The sequence below is a fragment of the Pyrus communis genome, chromosome 6 (genome assembly GCF_963583255.1).
Source record: "Pyrus communis chromosome 6, drPyrComm1.1, whole genome shotgun sequence".
Lineage (NCBI taxonomy): Eukaryota > Viridiplantae > Streptophyta > Magnoliopsida > Rosales > Rosaceae > Pyrus > Pyrus communis.
This window is the reverse complement of record NC_084808.1, coordinates 14,366,115-14,385,552: the sequence shown is the minus strand read 5'-3', so window position 1 is coordinate 14,385,552 and position 19,438 is coordinate 14,366,115. Positions and strand designations below refer to the sequence as shown.

General features: G+C 37.3%; 1 long non-coding RNA gene across 1 annotated transcript; it reads left to right on the top strand.

Annotated features, from left to right (window-relative positions):
- Window positions 1-455: 455 nt before the first annotated feature.
- LOC137736529 (uncharacterized) lies at window positions 456-19,216 on the top strand. Its single transcript, XR_011068761.1, has 3 exons — window positions 456-630; window positions 1,054-1,198; window positions 18,893-19,216. It is a non-coding gene; the product is annotated as an uncharacterized lncRNA (long non-coding RNA).
- Window positions 19,217-19,438: the final 222 nt, after the last annotated feature.

The following is a 19,438-nucleotide window of genomic DNA, read 5'->3' as shown; positions in this document are numbered from 1 at the left end:
AGCCCTAAATTGAGCTGCTTGGTGCAGGAGAAGAGTGAGGCGATGAGGGAGACGGGGAGAGCAGGAGTCAAACAAAATAAGGAAACGCTGATAATGGAGGGAGAGAACTGAAGCACCCACCCAAAGAAATCGAAATCAGAGAGGATAAACGTGGCCTTGGAGGGCAAGGAAGTCATTTTACTGTAGAAAAGATGGCAAAAAAGTGGCTTAACAAATGAATTGAGGGGCATTTTGGTCCGCACACTGCCCTGGAACAGTACCACCCGAGTTTGGCTTTTAGTATATATAAATATAATTAATGAAATTGGGCCAATTTATAATAGCTTTTAGTTATTGTGCTAGATTTAAATAAGTCTGTTCTGTATTGTGAGCTGGCATTCACATATTTGAGGTGTGGTATTCGGCTTTAAAAGGATTGGCCACAGTTGTAACGGTAACAAAAGAAAGAAATAATTTGCACTTCTTCTTCTCTCTACTGTTTATCCTTTCTTCCTCGTGCTTCCATGTCCAACGATCAAGGTTGAGCCGATCCTTGGCTGGGTTTTATCAATTTGCATCTCCAAAACTTCAAGTTTGATTCCACAATTTGCATCTCCGATTTACGCAGCCGTAGTCGTCATTGGAAGCAAGGTATGATAATGTTGGTAAATTAAATTTCAATTTTGGTTAGGGTTAGTTTTTTTGCGAACCAGTTTCGATAATCTAGCGTTGAAGTCTGATGAATAATCTTGATTTTTTTGACGTTTAATTGCATGGCTGAAGCTCAGATCAGAATTATCAAATCGCTTTTAAATGCAAGATAGTAGTATGCTACGGCTGTAGTTAGAAAGGAAAGTAAGCGAAAATCTTTGCGTTATTTTGATTTTTAAGATTAGAATAAAAACATGAGATCTAATGCTTTTCGTTAACTCTTAGTGTTGAATTTTCTATCAGGCCAATGCATTGCTTCTTGTCAATCTTTTTAAGTTTTGTTAGACTAGCTAATCTTGAAAATGTCGCACGATGAGCTCATCTAATTTTCATTTTAAGCAATGATAAGATGATGTTCTGCAGGTATTACTACAAGTTCATTGTCAATGGGGATTGGCAGCTTTCAACATCGTCCCCATCTGAAAGGGATGGAAGTGGGAATGTCAACAATAAAATCATCCTTGGCGAAACTGCCGGCGTGAGACCTTCTGTTTAACAACCGCAAAATGTCAGTGGACTAGTTGCATTTCTTTTTCGCCGATTGTTTTCTTTTCCAGTAAGCAAAAAATAGGACTTATCCATGTCAGCTTTAGTTTCTTGTGTGGTGATTGAATTCTGCAGATGGAATTAGTTCTACAGGTTGAATTGAAATTTTAATCACCCTTCTCTAGTAGTATGTAATGTACTATAAATGAATTAAAGTCACAAATCTCAATGCATACAACAGCGCATACGCCATTTTAGTGTAAGAAAGACGAAAAAAAAACCCTTCTCAAGTAGAACTAATAGCTTTTCATCTAACTTTATTGAATATATTTGAAGTCGCAAATCTCTCTTAGGGTTTGATTTCATTGAAAAAGCACAAGTTTTTGCTTTCAAATCTAATTATAAAGGCCCCTTTTTTATTTTGTTGCTCTTGTTTTGGATCTTTAGCTCTAAAGATCTCATTCAACGTTGAATGAAGTGAGGGGCATAAGTTCGTGGTTGCAAATTTTGGCATTTGTAGAAATTTTTGTGAAGCTTTGGGTAAAGCTTAAAGGTTTTAGTTATTAGTGTTTGAATTCTATATTTTATTTTAAGCGGTGCTAATTTCTGCCTACTTGCGTAGTTGCTTGACATAAAATCGTTCGAAAATAGATGATAAGCTGTTATAATTAAACAAACAAGAATGTCATATTATTAAACAAACAAGAATGTCATATTATTAAACAAACGAGAATGTCGGAACGACTATAAAACCGCAAGAGATTACATTGTGACTAACTTAACTTCATACTAAACTATAAGATATATTTATAGAGAGCAAAACTTATAATTCGGATGAACTAAACTCATATACTATACTAACAACCAAACTCAAACAATCAAATAACCATACTAATATTTTTCAACGAGGAAAACATAGAGGGCGACATTGATCCATTTGAAACATTATATGTGGACGAAAATGAGTTTCCCACCTGGCAGGGATTATTTGTGATCAAACCCTTCATTTTATCGAGTTTACTATCAGAAAATACTGGGTCTAGGTCGAAGGTGGATGGTTCGAGTTGGAAAAAAATGTAAAATAGAACGATACTATCCATAAGTACCTTATTAGTGACTGACGCTGCTCGTTGGTTCAAAGCTGTCATCCTCTTACTTTGAAGAAGCAGGAAGCTATCTAGGAGTTTGTCGTGGCCATGGACATATTTGCCATCAGAATAACAAGCAGTGCAAACATTGAATGTGTTGATGGCATCAGTGGCATAATCGTCAAAGCATTTGACACAAGCGAAATAAACTCCCTTGATAAATTTTTTGCACTGCCCGTTACAAAAAGGTTGGAGAGTCTTCACGTCCATGAAATCAAGCTCTTCATGTCCTTCCTTCTTTAGTTCGTCGAAAAAAGGGTAGTTACACAGATGCTTGCAATCTTCATACCTCTCCATGTATTCCGTGAACTCTTGCAAGCTCACTCGGTCATTCCCGTCAACATCCATTTCGGAGAAAAACTCATCTACCAACCGTTGAATTTGCTTCGACGCATCCTTGAAGTATGCAAATGCTATTTGGCGCAAATCCTCCATTTTAAAACTATGTTCTTGATTCTTAGATATGGAATTGAGTTGCACTCAGGGAAGTCAGAATGTGGTATATATACTATGGATGAGGTTAGGTTTCAAGGAACTTTCGCTTGTGATGTGCCTAATTACGTGCTATATATGGTTAGTAGCATTAGTCTTCGGTGGTGGGGTTTTCGTCTTCAAACTTGAAGCTTCCAAACAATAAGAAGCTGAATTACGTGCTACTTTCATTGAAAACTTAAAAAAAAAAAAAAAAAACGTATTACTTTTAGGTAAGGCTAATAATTTATACAATGCGTTTTGATTGTAATGTAATTTTTTGCTTCAATTTGTAATTGTGGGTGATTTCTCTCTTTATTTTTATTTGGTGTCACATGTTATTCATTTCATCAAAATTATTGATTTGATTGGTGTAACGTTTTCTTCGAAATTCGAAGTTTTTTTTTTTGTTTTGACTCTAGTTTCACAATAGTTAAACTAACGATTTTCTTGAATAACTAATTGAGTTGAGACACCAAATCAAAGTACAGGAAAAAAAAAATCACAATTTGCAAGTTCAAAAATAAAAGATAAAGAAAAAAGATTAATGAGGCATATAAATGAAAAAGCCTTTCAAGTAATTCGTAATCCAATCTAATGCAGATATATTAAAAATATATTTCTCATTGATTAAAAGATTTGCATTTGGGTATTTATACAAATCAGTTAATAAACATTAGTTATTAACAAACGTAACTAATTAACCTTAATCTATGATTAGTTATAATGCAGTTACAACAAACAAAACTTCTACACTAAGTAACTGTTGACTCTACTGCTGACTGTATTGATGACTTGGACTGTTGAGAATGATATGTCTCTTTACACCCCCTCAAGCTGAACGGAGGAGTACCAAGGGAAAGCTTGGATTTGAGAAGCTGAAATCGAGCTTTGGATAAGGATTTGGTATGAATATCTGAAATTTGGTGATGACTGGGAACAAATCGAACTTGAAGAAGAGAAGCTAAGACTAGTTCCCGAATATAGTGATAGTCAATTTCGACGTGTTTGGTTCTAGCATGGAAAACAGGATTAGATGTTAGAGAGATGGCAGATACATTATCACACCAAAGCACAAGAACTTTAGAAAGAGGAAATGCTATGTCCTTGAAGAGTTTGCAAATCCAAGTAACCTCTGCAGATGTGTGTGTGCCAAAGGCTAATAGTTTATACAATGCGTTTTGATTGTAATATAATTTTTTGCTCCAATTTGTAATTGTGGGTGATTTCTCTCTTTATTTTTATTTGGTCACATGTTATTCATTTCATCAAAATTATTGATTTGATTGGTGTAACGTTTTCTTCGAAATTCGTAGTTTTTTTTTGTTTTGACTCTAGTTTCACAATAGTCAAACTAATGATTTTCTCGAATAACTAATTGAGTTGAGACACTAAATCAAACTACAAGAAAAAAAAAAGTCACAATTTGCAAGTTCAGGAAAAAAAAAAGGGATTAATGAGACATATAAATGAAAAAGCCTTTCAAGTAATTCGTAATCCAATCTAATGTAGATACATCACTGCGACCGCCATTGTATAAGTTAAGAGAAAGTACCAATATGTAACGAATTATTAGTATAAAGTGAGAGTTTTGCTTTTAAATTTTCTATGGGGTTTGGTTGTACTCTGAACTTGCAGTACAAGTAGTCTAAGGCCCTGTTTGGCAGATCAAATAAAGGATCAGATAGGACTAGTTATACGGACTTGGGTGTTTGGCGTTCACTCATACTAAATAAGCGCCTGATTAATTTAACCGGTCTGCTTATTTAACACAGTATACGCTTGTTTAATAAAACCAACCAAAAGGCTCGGAAGCTCCAACTCGTAACCAGATCTCGGTTTAGTTAAGGTTTGACTCACCAACTCGGAAGCCCCGACTCGGTGAGTTCTAGATTGACGATTTTCAGACCGAGTCACGACGTTTTAAGACTCAGGGAAGCCTCTACACAACTCCCTGAGGTTCCTAAGACAAGTTTGAGGAAGTTTTGACATGAAACCACCCAATTTCAAGAAGTCTTAGTTTTGGCCGTACCTTTCAAGGCATTTTCAAACCACCTCCGTCCACTTTTTGGACTTCAAAAATGTATAACGCGATTACACTCTTCATAAGCTTCATTTCCATATTAATTTTGGGAAAAAATGGTTGAGAAATGAAGAAGATATGAAGGTTTGAAACTTTACCCAGAAACTGGTGAAAATTTCCAAATTCCGTTGAGTTTAGACAACGACGGACGACGGCGACCGGCGAGGACCACCGGAGAAGACGACGGAATATTTTGTCAACTTTGACGAAATATTCTAATGGCGTCAGGTAACGCCGTTAACTTCTGTTACCTTTTAACAGAATATTCCTAACGGTCGTTAGGCCTCCGTCAGCTCTGTGTGGCTGGCGCGTGTAGCCGTGCCATAGTCGGGGCGTGGCGGCGCGTCCATCGTCCAAAAATTATTCTAAAATTTTGTGTAGATCCGTGACGTCGAGTGGATCAATTTTGTATATTCAAACCCTATGTTTGAACAATCTACGGAGGTTTTATTTAAGTTTCCGTTTATGTGTTATTAAACTAAGTTAATTAGTAATTTCACATATAGGGGAAACGTATCCCGATGACGTACGGGTTCAATCAAGGCTCGGAGGGTTCGTTTCGACTGCATATCTGTGAGTGGGCAGTTTACTTATATATATATATATGAATATTAGTTTCTACAAATGCATTTAAATGGATTTACGCCTATTATGCCATAATTTTAGTTTAGTTTGGTAAATGTTGCTTTGTGATTGGAATTATAAAATAGCTATGGCATATTCATATGCATTTTACCTGCTTATATATATAGTACTGTGGTAGAATACTAAAATGATTCTACGTCACACGCAGGTAAATTCAAGTGAGTTTATTATATTGATTCGAATTGTATGGCATTCATATATTCATATAGTTAGCTCATCATTACTGCACCCCGGTGTTAGTGCTCCCGCCCGGGGCCAGGGCCAGCCTTCACGTGTATGTTCACCTCCTGTACTGCTTGCTCATCTTGGATCCAAGTTAGGTGTTAGCCTGTCGTACAGGTGAGGTGACTGCGCTTAGCGTAAGCTTCACGTGATCGTAGCGCTAGAATGTATATTATTATATCACGCAACCTGTCATGTTAGGTGACTCTGACTTGTGTGCTAATATAGATTGATGAGCCATAGGTGACTCCGACTTGCGTGCTAGTATATTTGTCAAGCACATGCCTATATTTCTATTGTTGTGAATTATTCCTATTGTGGCATATTTCTAATATATATTGTTGGTATACATTAAATCTTCATACTTATATGCAGTATGATTTTAAAGAAACTATATTTGTTTTACGGCGATGAGTTAGTATGTTCGAAAACAAAGGTTTTTGTACAAAACGTTGTTTTGCTGACCCACTCAACTTTGTTTTTCTTCCCTCCAGGTTTAATGGGTTTGCTTACGTGTAAACGAGGATTCTAGCAAATCTTAGGAGATGGTTATCTTTAGTGGTATAACCCTCATCCTATTTACTATAATGTCTTATGCTCTGACATCACGTGTGAAATGGGTTCAATCTTGCTCACCCGCGCATTCTTTTGATTAGACACTTTTAGGTTTAAATTTATTCACATCCTTTTTCCACAATACTTCACTTTATGGTCTCGTCACCGTCCAGGTCCGTCGGTCAACACAACTCGATTTTGGAGTCCAAGTAGACATTCCGGGTCGGAATGTGTAAAGAATTAACAAGAAGTTTGTGAGAAGTAAAAAAATATTGTTTGAAAAGGACAACCTATTAAAAGGTATGTCAAAAGTAAAATAGACGTGCACAAGTTTTTTATATGCCTCGAAAATCGATGACTTTAGGTTTTCTGTGTGATGTTCACTTATTTTTGTCTTGAACTAAAATGAACAATAGAAAAAGAAGATAAATGTTTTTCATCATCTCATTCCTGAATTAAAGTGAAATGCACTTAAAATATGAAGAAATAGTAAACTAGCTAGTAAGATTTTTAACCATGAGAGGCAAGACAATGCTAAACAAGGCCGGAAAACTTAGTGGAAAATATTGGATTCACTAGTAAGATTTGATATTGGACTGGATGAAGTAGGAAAAATTGGACCTTGGAGACGAAAAAACTTGGTGGAAATTATACTATGGAGTAGTAGAGTAGTAAACAATTTTGATTAGTGTGATCGTTTGGGAGTTGACTTTGGATAGCATTTGAGAATTGGATGGATTAAAAAATCACTGGAAGTTTTGAATCGTAGAGTTTAAACTTTGATAAAGGTCCTGAGCATGAATGACGGTCTTGAACAAACATTTAATTAGATTTCTTTTATACATAAAAAACAGAAAAAAGAGAATTACATAGATAAAAGGATCTCTAACTACCTGCCAATGAATTTATACAGCGTTAGCAAGTAAAGCAGTGAAAGGTGCTAAGATAGAGGGAGAGAATAATAATGACACTAAACCAAAGACTTAAGATGCTTTTTGGGATAACTAGTAAAAAATGAGATGATGGCTAGGCAATTAGCATGGGGGTGTCGTGAGAGCACTTCCACCGGAGGTGGAATAGCCCAACACCCTGTCCAAAACAAAGGCCAGCACCCTGTCCAAGTGCTCCAACCCGCAAAACAGCCTGGCACCCAGCCCACGCCAGGCAACAGGCCAACCCATTTCGGACAGACCCAGAAGCCAACCTATTTGGCTGGCGCGTGCGGAACACTTGCGACTGGGCGCGGGTAAGAGACAAGGGTGCAGGCGGCGGGGCCCGCTTGTCAACCCACTTGTGTTTACCCAGATGAGGGCTACGTGGCCCTCCTCAGAGTCATTGGATTTCCAACGGCTAGTTTTTGTAGGCCGTTGGATTTCCAACGGTAAAAAAAATTTAAATTTGACTTTTAAAATGGATTGTCCGATCACAAATCAACAGTCCACATTTTTTTCACCAAAAATAAAAATAAAACAAAAAAAAAGGCCCAACGGTCAGAATTTTGACCATTGGCCACATGGCAGCTCGTTGGCTGTTGGATTTTAATATTTTTCAAATCCAACGGTCCAGATTAATTACAACATTAAAATTTATTAAAAATTGTGAAATTTTTTTTTAAAAAATACAGAAAAAATTTTAAAAATTATTTTTTTCTTTTTATAAATACCTAACCCTGATCTTCCACCTTACGCCATATTTCAATATTTTCTACACTTTCTACATTTGAATATTTTGTACACTTTGAGAGAAAAAAATGACTTCGTGGAAGCTCATTGAAGATGTTACATTGTGTGAATGTTGGGTTCACACTACTCATGACCCGATTACGGGTAATGAGATGGATAAGCGAGAAATGTGGAGTAAAATTACGATATCGTTTTGCGATGTACATGGAAAAGATGCCAGATCTAGTCAAGGTCTTCATGGTCATTGGAAAAACTCAATGCATCCTTTACTTGTTGGAAAAATGTCATCTCTCATGCTTCCGGTAATCTGCGTAGTGGGAAAAGTTTAGCGGATCAGGTAACAATATTTTTATTTATTTATATGCATTCCACCCACATCAATATTTTAATTTATTTAATTTCATATGTAATTTCTTATGCAATTTTTATGTAATTTCTTTGTAATTTTTATGTAATTTATATGCATTCCACGCCCATCAATATTTTAATTTATTTATTTGTGTTACACCCGTATTTTTTAATACTATCTTATCCCACATTTTTATAGACACTACAAGCACAAACATTCTACAATGCAAAGAACCGTAACAAATCATTCAACAAATGGGAATGTTGGCAAATTGTCAAAGATTGCCCTAGATACAAAATTGTGGCAACCGGTCCAGAAGTTGTCATGCACAGTATGGGTCTACACAGTTCGCCAGAAGCAGACACGGCCGAACAAGAAGCCAACACATTTGAAGACACGGAAGGGACGCCTGAAAAAGTGCCGGAGACCCAACCGACTCGTCAGTCCCTCAGGCCTCAAGGTAAAAAGGCATCAAAGAAAAAAGGTAGTTCTTCCAAAAATGACTACACTTTATTCGCCTTTGTGCAATCCCCACTGGTGGTCAATCAAGTCATTCTGCCGGGTTATGTGCCAGTATGGCTCTTGCAATGAAGTGTACCGCTGAACGATCAATTCATTGTAACGTCCATCTCATTTCAACAGCTCATGTTGCACGGGATCTTCGGTCCAGTCATGAGCATAGTAGATTTGTGTTCTTGAGTTGTTCATCGGATCCGGCTCGTATTCATCGACGGCATCATAATCATACTCGTCTTCAACAATCATATTATGGAGAATAATACACGTCATCATGATGGATCGAAGAGCCTCGACATCACACATTCTAGCTGCAGCCCTGACAATCGCCCAACGAGCTTGCAGGATACCCAAACAATGCTCGACATCCTTCCTACACCCTTCTTGACACTTTGCCAAGTGTTTTTCTTTTTCACTCTGTGGATGTGGCACTGTTTTGACAAATATTGACCACCTTGGGTAAATGCCATCTGCAAGGTAGTATGGTCCATCGTATTTATTAACATTAACCCAATATGTGCATCTCGGCCCATTTCCTTGTAGCAGTTCGTCAAACACTGGAGATTGAGCAAGGACATTTAGGTCATTCTCAGCTCCTGGAACACCAAAAAAAGTATGCCAAATCCATGTATCAAAAGAAGTCACCGCTTCCAAAATGATGCTTTTGGCTCATTTTCTGTCGCCATAAGCTCATTGCCACGCACTTGGACAATTTTTCCAAGTCCAGTGCATGCAGTCGATGCTTCCAATCATGCCAGGGAAGCCTCACATCTCACCCTTCCTCAGAAGCCTTCGCATGTCCCTTGGTGTGGGTTTCCGAAGGTACTCATTGGTGTAGATGGCTTTAATTGCAGAGCAAAACCGCATCAGGGACTCTAGAACAGTTGTTTTTCCCATCCTTGCGATCTCATCCACTTGATCTGCAGATGCTCCATATGCAAGCATTCGCAAGGCAGCCGTAATTTTTGGCTCAGGAATAAGACCTAGAACATGAAAAGTATCCTCTTTTTGCACAAAATATGGATCATGGTTGCAAACAGCACTCATGATTTTATCGAACAAACTTCGTTGCATTCTAAAACGACGTCTAAAAACATGATCAGGGAAAACGCTGTTGGGAATAAAATAATCTTCCAAGAGATCTTTACCTCGTCTTTCCCTTATTCTATCGATGTTTGCCACACGTCTCGGTTTGGCTATCTGACCTACAACTTTCATGATATGGTGATCATCCTCATCCTCCTCCATTGCGAAGGCCTCATCTCCACCTCCACCTTTGTCAAGATTGACCAATTCATCCTATTGTGCCAACAACCTTTTCTGCTGCTCTTGCAACTATTTATACATTCTCCTTGAAGAAGATATTGTAAGAACTCAAGATTTGAAAACGATAAAGAAGAATTCTGAGCTAAAAAAAAAGATTGAGTTTAGTGTGAGGATGGATGTAGGGTTTATATGGACAAAAAAAAAAAAAAAAGATGAGGTTTTGGACAATGCCATGTGGTACTACATGATTAGTTGAAAATCTTATTGAAATCTTGGCTAAATTATTGAAAACAGGAAGTGACACGTGGCGTGTCAGGATTGGTTGAAAATCTTATCAGAAATCTATCTACAAAATAATACGTTCGGATAATGACACGTGGCATGACAAGATTGGTTAAAAATCTTATCGATATCCTGCCTAAATTATTGTAAACAGGAAGTGACATGTGGCTTGTCGGGATTGGTTGAAAATGTTAGCAGAAGTCTATTCACAAAATAGTACGTTTGGATAATGACACGTGGCGTGACGAGATTGGTTAAAAATCTTATCCGAAATTAAAACTATTTTTTTAATTTATTATTTTATAAAAAAATTATTTGATATTTTAAATGGACTGGGTGCCAGCGCATTTTGTAAGGGTGGAGATCGTTTGTGCCAGTGCATTTTTAGACTAGGTGCCAACACATTTTTTTTGGGGTGGAGATGCTTTGGCCTATTATTGTTCATTAGGGTCTATTACCTGTTCATTGAAGTGGATAAATGGGTTGGGTGCTAGCGCAAAGTCTTTAGGGGTCGAGTTGCTCTGAGCTTTTGAAATATTAAGTGATTCATCCCTTAACCTTCTTTAATATGAATTGGAAAGATTGAACAAAGAAACAGGCCATCACCTCCACCTTGTGCTTGCCTGCCATGTGTCCGAATCTTGAAACCGCTCTTCGTGCTATTTTCATTCAAGATCAAGCCTCGATGGCCCTTGAAGAGATCACAAGTCCGATTCAAAATCAAGTGTTCACCACCCTTGAATCAAATTTAGTTCCAGATAAAAGGAGTAAGTTCAGACCTTTGGATGAGACCAGAAAACCCTCTAGCCCAGTTCAAGATTAAGCCTGTGGAAAATCAACGATTGGAGGACCAAAAAATCTTCGAGTTGAATTCAAGATCAAGTCCCGACGACCCTTGAAGAAATTTCCAGCCCAATTCAAAATCAAGCCTTAACGACCCTTAGATCGACATCTACATTAAGGGACTTCAAAATAGGGGTGGGTTCAAAAAACCGAAAACCGAAAAAAACCGACAACCGAACCGGACCGAGGCCGAAAAAAACCGAACCGCAAAAAAACCGAACCGAAATTGTCAAACCGAACCGAACCGAATCTGACCAGTTCGGTTTCGGTTTTTGAGGCTCGGAAACCGAACCGAACCAAACCGATATATATATATATATATATAATTTTTTTGAATATTTATAAATTGTTTAGTCATACAATCATAACAAAACAGAACCTATTGCCAAGTTGGTTTCAATGAAACTTTACAAGCTGAAGGCATGGGTTCGAACCCTCATGCCTCCAGAATTTGTGAGGTTATTTTTAATTTTTTAATGTTTTTAACAAAACCCTTAAGCCTTAACAAATAACAAAACCCTGCCCTGACTCCCTGTAACTAAAGCCGCCGTTGTAACCCTAACCCTTAAGCCTCTTCTCTCTCGTTCCCTACTTCCCTTCCGGCCTTCCCTGCCTTCAGTTCTTCTTCTTCAGTCTCGCGCAGCCTGAGGCCCTGAGCCAGTGAGCCTCATCTCTCTCTCGCTCTGTCTCTCTCAATCTCTCAATCTCTCACACGGTCACACGACTCACACCTTGCCCTCGCCGCCAGCGCCAGTCTTTGATCTCGCCGTCAGCTTGTTCTTGCCGTGTCGACTTCGAGTCTTGAGACTGCAAAAGGTTGGTCTCGTACTCTCATATCTGGGCTTCTACTAATGATGTTGCATAGCGATAAGGTGATAATTCTGTTTGTTGGTTTCCGAAAACTCTGTCTCCGATGGAATCAATCCTAAGCTATTGTTACTTGGACTGGCTGTTTATGCTTGTGTTTTTCTTTTTCTTATGTAAAGAAATAATATGGGGCAGAGAGACCAAATAAAAAATCGATAGATTTTTTTTGCGTTTGACAGAGTAATGGAGCAGAAAGATGGTAACAAACAATCCATCTTTCTCACTCTCGCTCTTTCTCGTAATCAATCATGAGGGGCAGTTCCGGTCTACGATTTATGGGTGGTCATTTTAGTGCTTTGCCGTAGGATAAGGAAGGGCCTCGCTCAAGACTTTACGAATGACTGATAAACCATAGGATTTAGTTGTAATGGAATTACTATGTCCGATGATTCATATAACTGGTTGTAATGGTATTACTATATCCAATGATTCACACACCTTTAGTTGTAATGGAATTACTAGGCATTGGATGATTTTTCCTTATGCAAGATTGTTTGGCACCAACTATTTCATAATAAAAAATAAAAATAAAAAAAACCGAACCGGGCCGAAACCGAACCGAAAAAACCGAACCGAACACAAACCGATAGAAAATCGAACCGAACCGAACCGAACAGTAATTTTGGTTCGGTTTCCGATTTTTGCAAAAAACCGAACCGAACGGAACCGAACCCACCCCTACTTCAAAACACATCTTCTACACGTGACAATCACATGTATATGACGCGCCTTGAAGTGGGGGCATTTGTAGACATTGAAATTTCAGTGAAATAAATGTTGACCTGCATTAAAATTACAACCTTTATTCATTTCACCTACATCACACGCTCATTTCACTCACATCACACACTTACTTCACCTACCAACTCCACTTATTTCACCTACATCACCAAAAAAATGGATGGTGGTGATTCACTCTCAAAGTTTATACATAGGCTTCTCCATCAAGGGATAAAAAGAGGAAAAGAGACCAATTCACATCACACCAAAACCTTGAAGCTTTGAAACTCTAAAGCTCTCAAGCAAATCCCGAATGATCAAGAAAGCCCTCTTCGTTCTTCGTCAAATCCTCTTTTAAGATCAAGCCCAAAAGCCCTTGAAGATTCGTTCATCAACTATTCATCTTAAGATCAAGCCCCAACGGCCTTTTGGATCAACAAAACGAACAAATCCACATACCCGTTCTTCAAGATCAAGTCCAAAACCCCTTGAAGATCCGTTCATCAATCGTTCATCCTAAGATCAAGTCCCAACAACCCTTTGGATCAACAACATCAACAAATCCGCACAACTGTTCATCCCTAGACCAAGCCCCGACGACCCTTTGGATCAACAACTTATTCACAGATCTACACTTACGAAGATAGAATCAGAGGGTCAAATTGTAAAAGAGATTGTAACCCCAAAATCATTAATACAAAATATATTTTGTACACGTATTCTTGTTTCAGGAAAATTCGTGTTCATAAACGCCGTTAACTTCTGTTACCTTTTAATGGAATATTCCTAACGGTTGTTAGGCCTCTGTCAGCTCTACGTGGCTGGTGCGTGTGGCTGTGCCATAGCCGGGGAGTGGCGGCGTGTCCGGCATCCAAAAATTATTCTGAAATTTTGTGTAGGTCTATGACGTCGAGTGGATCGATTTCGTATATTCAAACCCTATGTTTGAATAATGTATGGAGGTTTTTATTTAAGTTTCCGTTTATGTGTTATTAAACTAAGTTAATTAGTAATTTCACATATAGGGGAAACGTATCCCGAGGACGTATGAGGTTAAGTAAGGCTCGGAGGCTTCGTTTCGACTGCATATTTGTGAGTGGGCAGTTTACTTTTATATATATATGAATTATAGTTTCCACAAATGCATTTAAATGGATTTACGTCTATTATGCCATAATTTTAGTTTAGTTTGGTAAATGTTGCTTTGTGATTGGAATTAAAATGGCTATGGCATATTCATACGCATTTTACCTGCTTATATATATAGTACTGTGGTAGAATACTAAAATGATTCTACGGCACGCGCAGGTAAATTCAAGTGAGTTTATTATATTGATTTGAATTGTATGGCATTCATTTATTCATATAGTTAGCTCATCATTACTACACCCTGGTGTTAGTGCTCTCGCTCGGGGCTAGGGCTAGCCTTCACGTGTGTGTTCACCTCTTACGCCGCATGTTCATCTTGGATCCAAGTTAGGTGCTAGCCTGTCGTACAGGTCAGGTGACTGCACTTAGCGCAAGCTTCACGTGATCGTAGCACTAGAACGTATATTATTATTACACCCAGCCTGTCACGTTAGGTGACTCTGACTTGTGTGCTAGTATAGATTGATGAGCCATAGGTGACTCCGACTTGCATGCTAGTATATTTGTCAAGCACATGCCTATATTTCTATTGTTGTGAATTATTCCTGTTTTTGCATATTTCTATTATATATTGTTGGTATGCATTAAATCTTCATACTTATACGTAGTATGATTTTAAGAAAACTATACTTGTTTTATGACGATGGGTTAGTATGTTCGAAAACAAAGGGTTTTGTACAAAACGATGTTTTGCTGACCCACTCAACTTTGTTTTTCGCTCCTTCAGGTTTAATGGGTTTGCTTACGTGTAAACGAGGATTTTGGCAAATCTTAGGAGATGGTTATCTTTAGTGGTATAACCCTCATCCTATTTACTATACTGTCTTATGCTCTGACATCACGTGTGAAATGGGTTCAATACTGCTCATCCACGCATTCTTTTGATTAGACACTTTTAGGTTTAAATTTATTCACATCCTTTTTCCACTACACTTCACTTTATGGTCTCGTCACCGTTCAGGTCCGTCCGCCAACACAACTCGATTTTGGAGTCCAAGTAGACATTCCGGGTCGGAATGTGTCAAAAATTAACCAGAAATTTGTGAGAAGTAAAAAATATTGTTTGAATAGGACAACCCATTAAAAGGTACATCAAAAGTAAAATAGACGTGCACAAGTTTTTTATATGCCTCGAAAATCGATGACTTTAGGTTTTCAGTGTGATGTTCACTTATTTTTGTCTTGAACTAAAATGAACAAAAGAAAAAGAAGATAAATGTTTTTAATCATCTCATTCTTGAATTAAAGTGAAATACACTTAAAATATGAAGAAATAGTAAACTAGCTAGTAAGATTTTTAACCGTGAGAGGCAGGACAATGCTAAACAAGGCCGGAAAACTTAGTGGAAAACATTGGATTCACTAGTAAGATTTGATATTGGACTGGATGAAGTAGGACAAATTGGACCTTGGAGACGAAAAAACTTGGTGGAAATTATACTACGGAGTAACAGAGTAGTAAACAATTTTGATCAGTGTGATCGTTTTGGAGTTGACTTTGGATAGCATTTGAGAATTGGATGGATTAAAAAATCACTGGAAGTTTTGAATCGTAGAGTTTAAACTTTGATAAAGGTCCTGAGCATGAATGGCTTTGCTTCTATTTATAGATGAAGGTAAATCGACCCATTAGCTATGGCATTTCGTGCTCGATCTTACCATGACGGTCTTGAACTAACATTTAATTAGATTTCTTTTATACATAAAAAACTATCTGCCAATGAATTTATACAGCGTTAGCAAGTAAAGCAGTGAAGGGTGTTAAGATAGAGGGAGAGAATAATAATGACACTAAACCAAAGATTTGAGATGCTCTTTGGGATAAATAGTAAAAAATGAGATGATGGCTAGGCAATTAACATGAGGTGCCGTGAGCTTTTGAAATGTTAGGTGATGGAATGGAGAACGTGGTGTTTGACTTTTGGTGGTGACAAGCCCTTTAGCCTAGGTAGGCTTTGGTTTATTTGAAAAGTTACGGGTAGCTAGAATGTTATACAATTAATGAAATTGGGCCAATTTGTAATAGCTTTTAGTTATTGGGCTAGATTTAAATAAGTCTGTTCTGTATTGCGAGCTGGCATTCACACATTTGAGGCTTGAGGTGTGGTATTCGGCTTTAAAAGGATTGGCCTTTCAGTTGTAACGGTAACAAAAGAAAGAAATAATTTGTACTTTCTTCTTCTCTCTACTGTTTATCCTTTCTTCTTCGTGCTTCCATGTCCAACGGTCAACGTTGAGCCGATCCTTGGCTGGGTTTTATCAATCTGCATCTCCAAAACTTCAAGTTTGATTCCACAATTTGGATCTCCGATTTACGCAGCCGTAGTCGTCATTGGAAGCAAGGTATTATAATGTTGGTAAATTAATTTTCAATTTTGGTTAGGGTTAGTTTTTTTGACGTTTAATTGCATGGCTGAAGCTCAGATCAGAATTATCAAATCGCTTTTAAATGCAAGATAGTAATATGCTACGGCTGTAGTTAGAAAGGAAAGTAAGCGAAAATCTTTGCGTTATTTTGATTTTTAAGATTAGAATAAAAACATGACATCTAATGCTTTTCGTTAACTCTTAGTGTTGAATTTTCTATCAGGCCAATGCATTGCTTCTTGTCAATCTTTTTAAGTTTTGTTAGACTAGCTAATCTTGAAAATGTCGCACGATGAGCTCATCTAATTTTCATTTTAAGTAATGATAAGATGATGTTCTGCAGGTATTACTACAAGTTCATTGTTAATGGGGATTGGCAGCTTTCAACATCGTCCCCATCTGAAAGGGATGGAAGTGGGAATGTCAACAGTATAATCATCCTTGGCGAAACTGCCGGTGTGAGACCTTCTGTTTAACAACCGCAAAATGTCAGTGGACTAATATGCATTTCTTTTTCGTCGATTGTTTTCTTTTCCAGTAAGCGAAAAATAGGACTTCTCCAATGTCAGCTTTAGTTTCTTGTGTGGTGATTGAATTCTGCAGATGGAATTAGTTCTACAGATTGAATTGAAATTTTAATCACCCTTCTCTAGTAGTATGTAATGTACTATAAATGAATTGAAGTCACAAATCTCAATGCATACAACAGTGCATACGCCATTTTAGTGTAAGAAAGACGAAAAAATAACCCTTCTCAAGTGGAACTAATAGCTTTTCATCTAACTTTATTGAATATATTTGAAGTCGCAAATCTCTCTTAGGGTTTGATTTCATTGAAAAAGCACAAGTTTTTGCTTTCAAATCTAATTATAAAGGCCCCTTTTTTATTTTGTTGCTCTTGTTTTGGATGCGGGTTGTAAACTTCTGCAATTAGTATTGGCCATACGCTGCTGAGAAGTGTTATTTTGATATCATTTCTCTTCTGGGTTTGCATCATTGCATGCAATGTTACATGTTTGATTTTTCTGTTTTGGTACGAGATAGAATTTCTGTTAGATATAATTTGGTTATGCTGCGTTCTCTGTCACATCCATAATTTTGAAGATATGGGATTTTCCTGTAACGAATTTCCGGTATTCAATTACCTAGACCGTATGTACTTTCTGGCTGCATCTACAGTCCTTTCTTTTGTTTTGCTTTTCAATTGGAGTGTCTGAAGGTTTACCAAGTCGTTTATTTTAGAATGAATATTGATTTGGATTCTGGATAATGAATCTTTGCTGTGGGAATAACGAATAAAAATCTTGGAAGGTGGATAGATTTCTGCTTATGTGTAGCCTTTTGATTAATCAGAATCATGATTCATTCCCCTTATGTAATTATTAAAGGTAGAAGTGAGCAGTATTGTCTGATGATTATTGTGTCGTGAATCAGTCAATCATATTAGATGAGTGAGTAAATATAGCTGTCATCTGGAATTGATTAGGGATGGTTCGGTATGGGATCCCATACCGAAACCCTTGTCCCGATTCCCAAACCGAAATTTTCGGGAATCCCAAATTCAATACCAATCCCAAACCAAATTTTCGAGAATCCCAATTTTCGGGAATCCCGAAATAATTTCGGGATTTTGGGACAAATCGGGAATCCTGAAATGCTTTTGGGCTTTTGAACTAAAATTTGACATATTATGCTTTTGGGCTAAAATTTGACATATTATGCTTTTGGGCCCAAACTGCCAATTTGTTATTCCTACTAATTTGCCCACTGCACAAATTTGACATAGTTTCATAAATTAAGTTTCAATCTACCCACTGCCCATTTGTGCACAAAGTTTCAATAATAACAAAGTTTCAATCTGCCCACTACACATGCATCATGCATGCAATAAAAATAAATTAGGTATCAAACCCAAAAGCAAAAATAATAGTTACAAGCCAAGGTTTTAAAATAAATAAAGTAACAAACTCAAAAGCAAAAATAATAGTTATAAGCCAAGCTGGGTGGTGATTCTGGTGAAGGAAGGTTGGTGGCACAGTGGCTGCGCTTCAAGCTCTTGATGGAACGGAAGTGAAAATTGAAATGGGGGATCTGACCTAAAAACAAATGAACGGCACAGATTAAATCTAAAACAATGAACGGTTGAAATAATTCTCTTATAATTAAAAAATAATATATATATATATATAATATTTATTTCGGTTCGGTATGGGAATACCGAAAAATGGAGATGCAATACTGAATCCCATACCAAAAATTTCAGGAATTTTGGTTTGGGATCGGGATTTTTTTGGTTTGGTTTGGGATTTTTGGGATTTTTTTCCAGCCCTAGAATTGATATGCCATCGTTAATTCGTCAATTTTGAATTGGTCTGAGTCTCCGACTCGTATTGGTTTGGACCATGGTGGACCATGGGTTTCAAAACAAATATATTGTTAGTGATGCTAATCTCGCGATCGCTAATGTGTAATGGCAAGAGAATGTCATTAACATAATTTTGTGTATTGTTTTTTCCAGATAAGAATTTTTGTGTGTTATATTTGTGTTCAGGTTCTTTTCACTTTACTCCTCTTGATCATGGAGGGAGATACATCGTGGTTTAGCCATTCCTTTGACAACATGGCAAGGCAGACTCCAGAGTATGATTCATTCTCAGAACTCAGAAGGTAAGTATGATTCATTCTCAGAGATCATTGATGGAGGAAATAGAGAAGGGTAATTAAATTTTTTCTGGCCTTCGTACTTTAGGTTTATGTCCCATGCAATTGTGCGTTATCACTTGCCTCTTGCAATATTAGCTAGGTTGATCTCGTAGGTGAATTAACTCCGTTTCTTTCTGTTTCAGTATACATTGTTGCGATTCTTTTCTTTTAATTGGAGAAAATTCTATGAAATATTTTTGATGGTCTAATATTTGCAACACATTACATAAACCACTCACCTTGATAATCATAAGCTTGGCAAAACAATTCACATCTATCTAAACTCCACACATCAACACTAACTACTCTTTCTCCGTCTCTCTTTATACTTATATATATAGAACTTAGCACTTTTTTTTTGCATGCACTGCATACAAACTAGTTATATTAAACA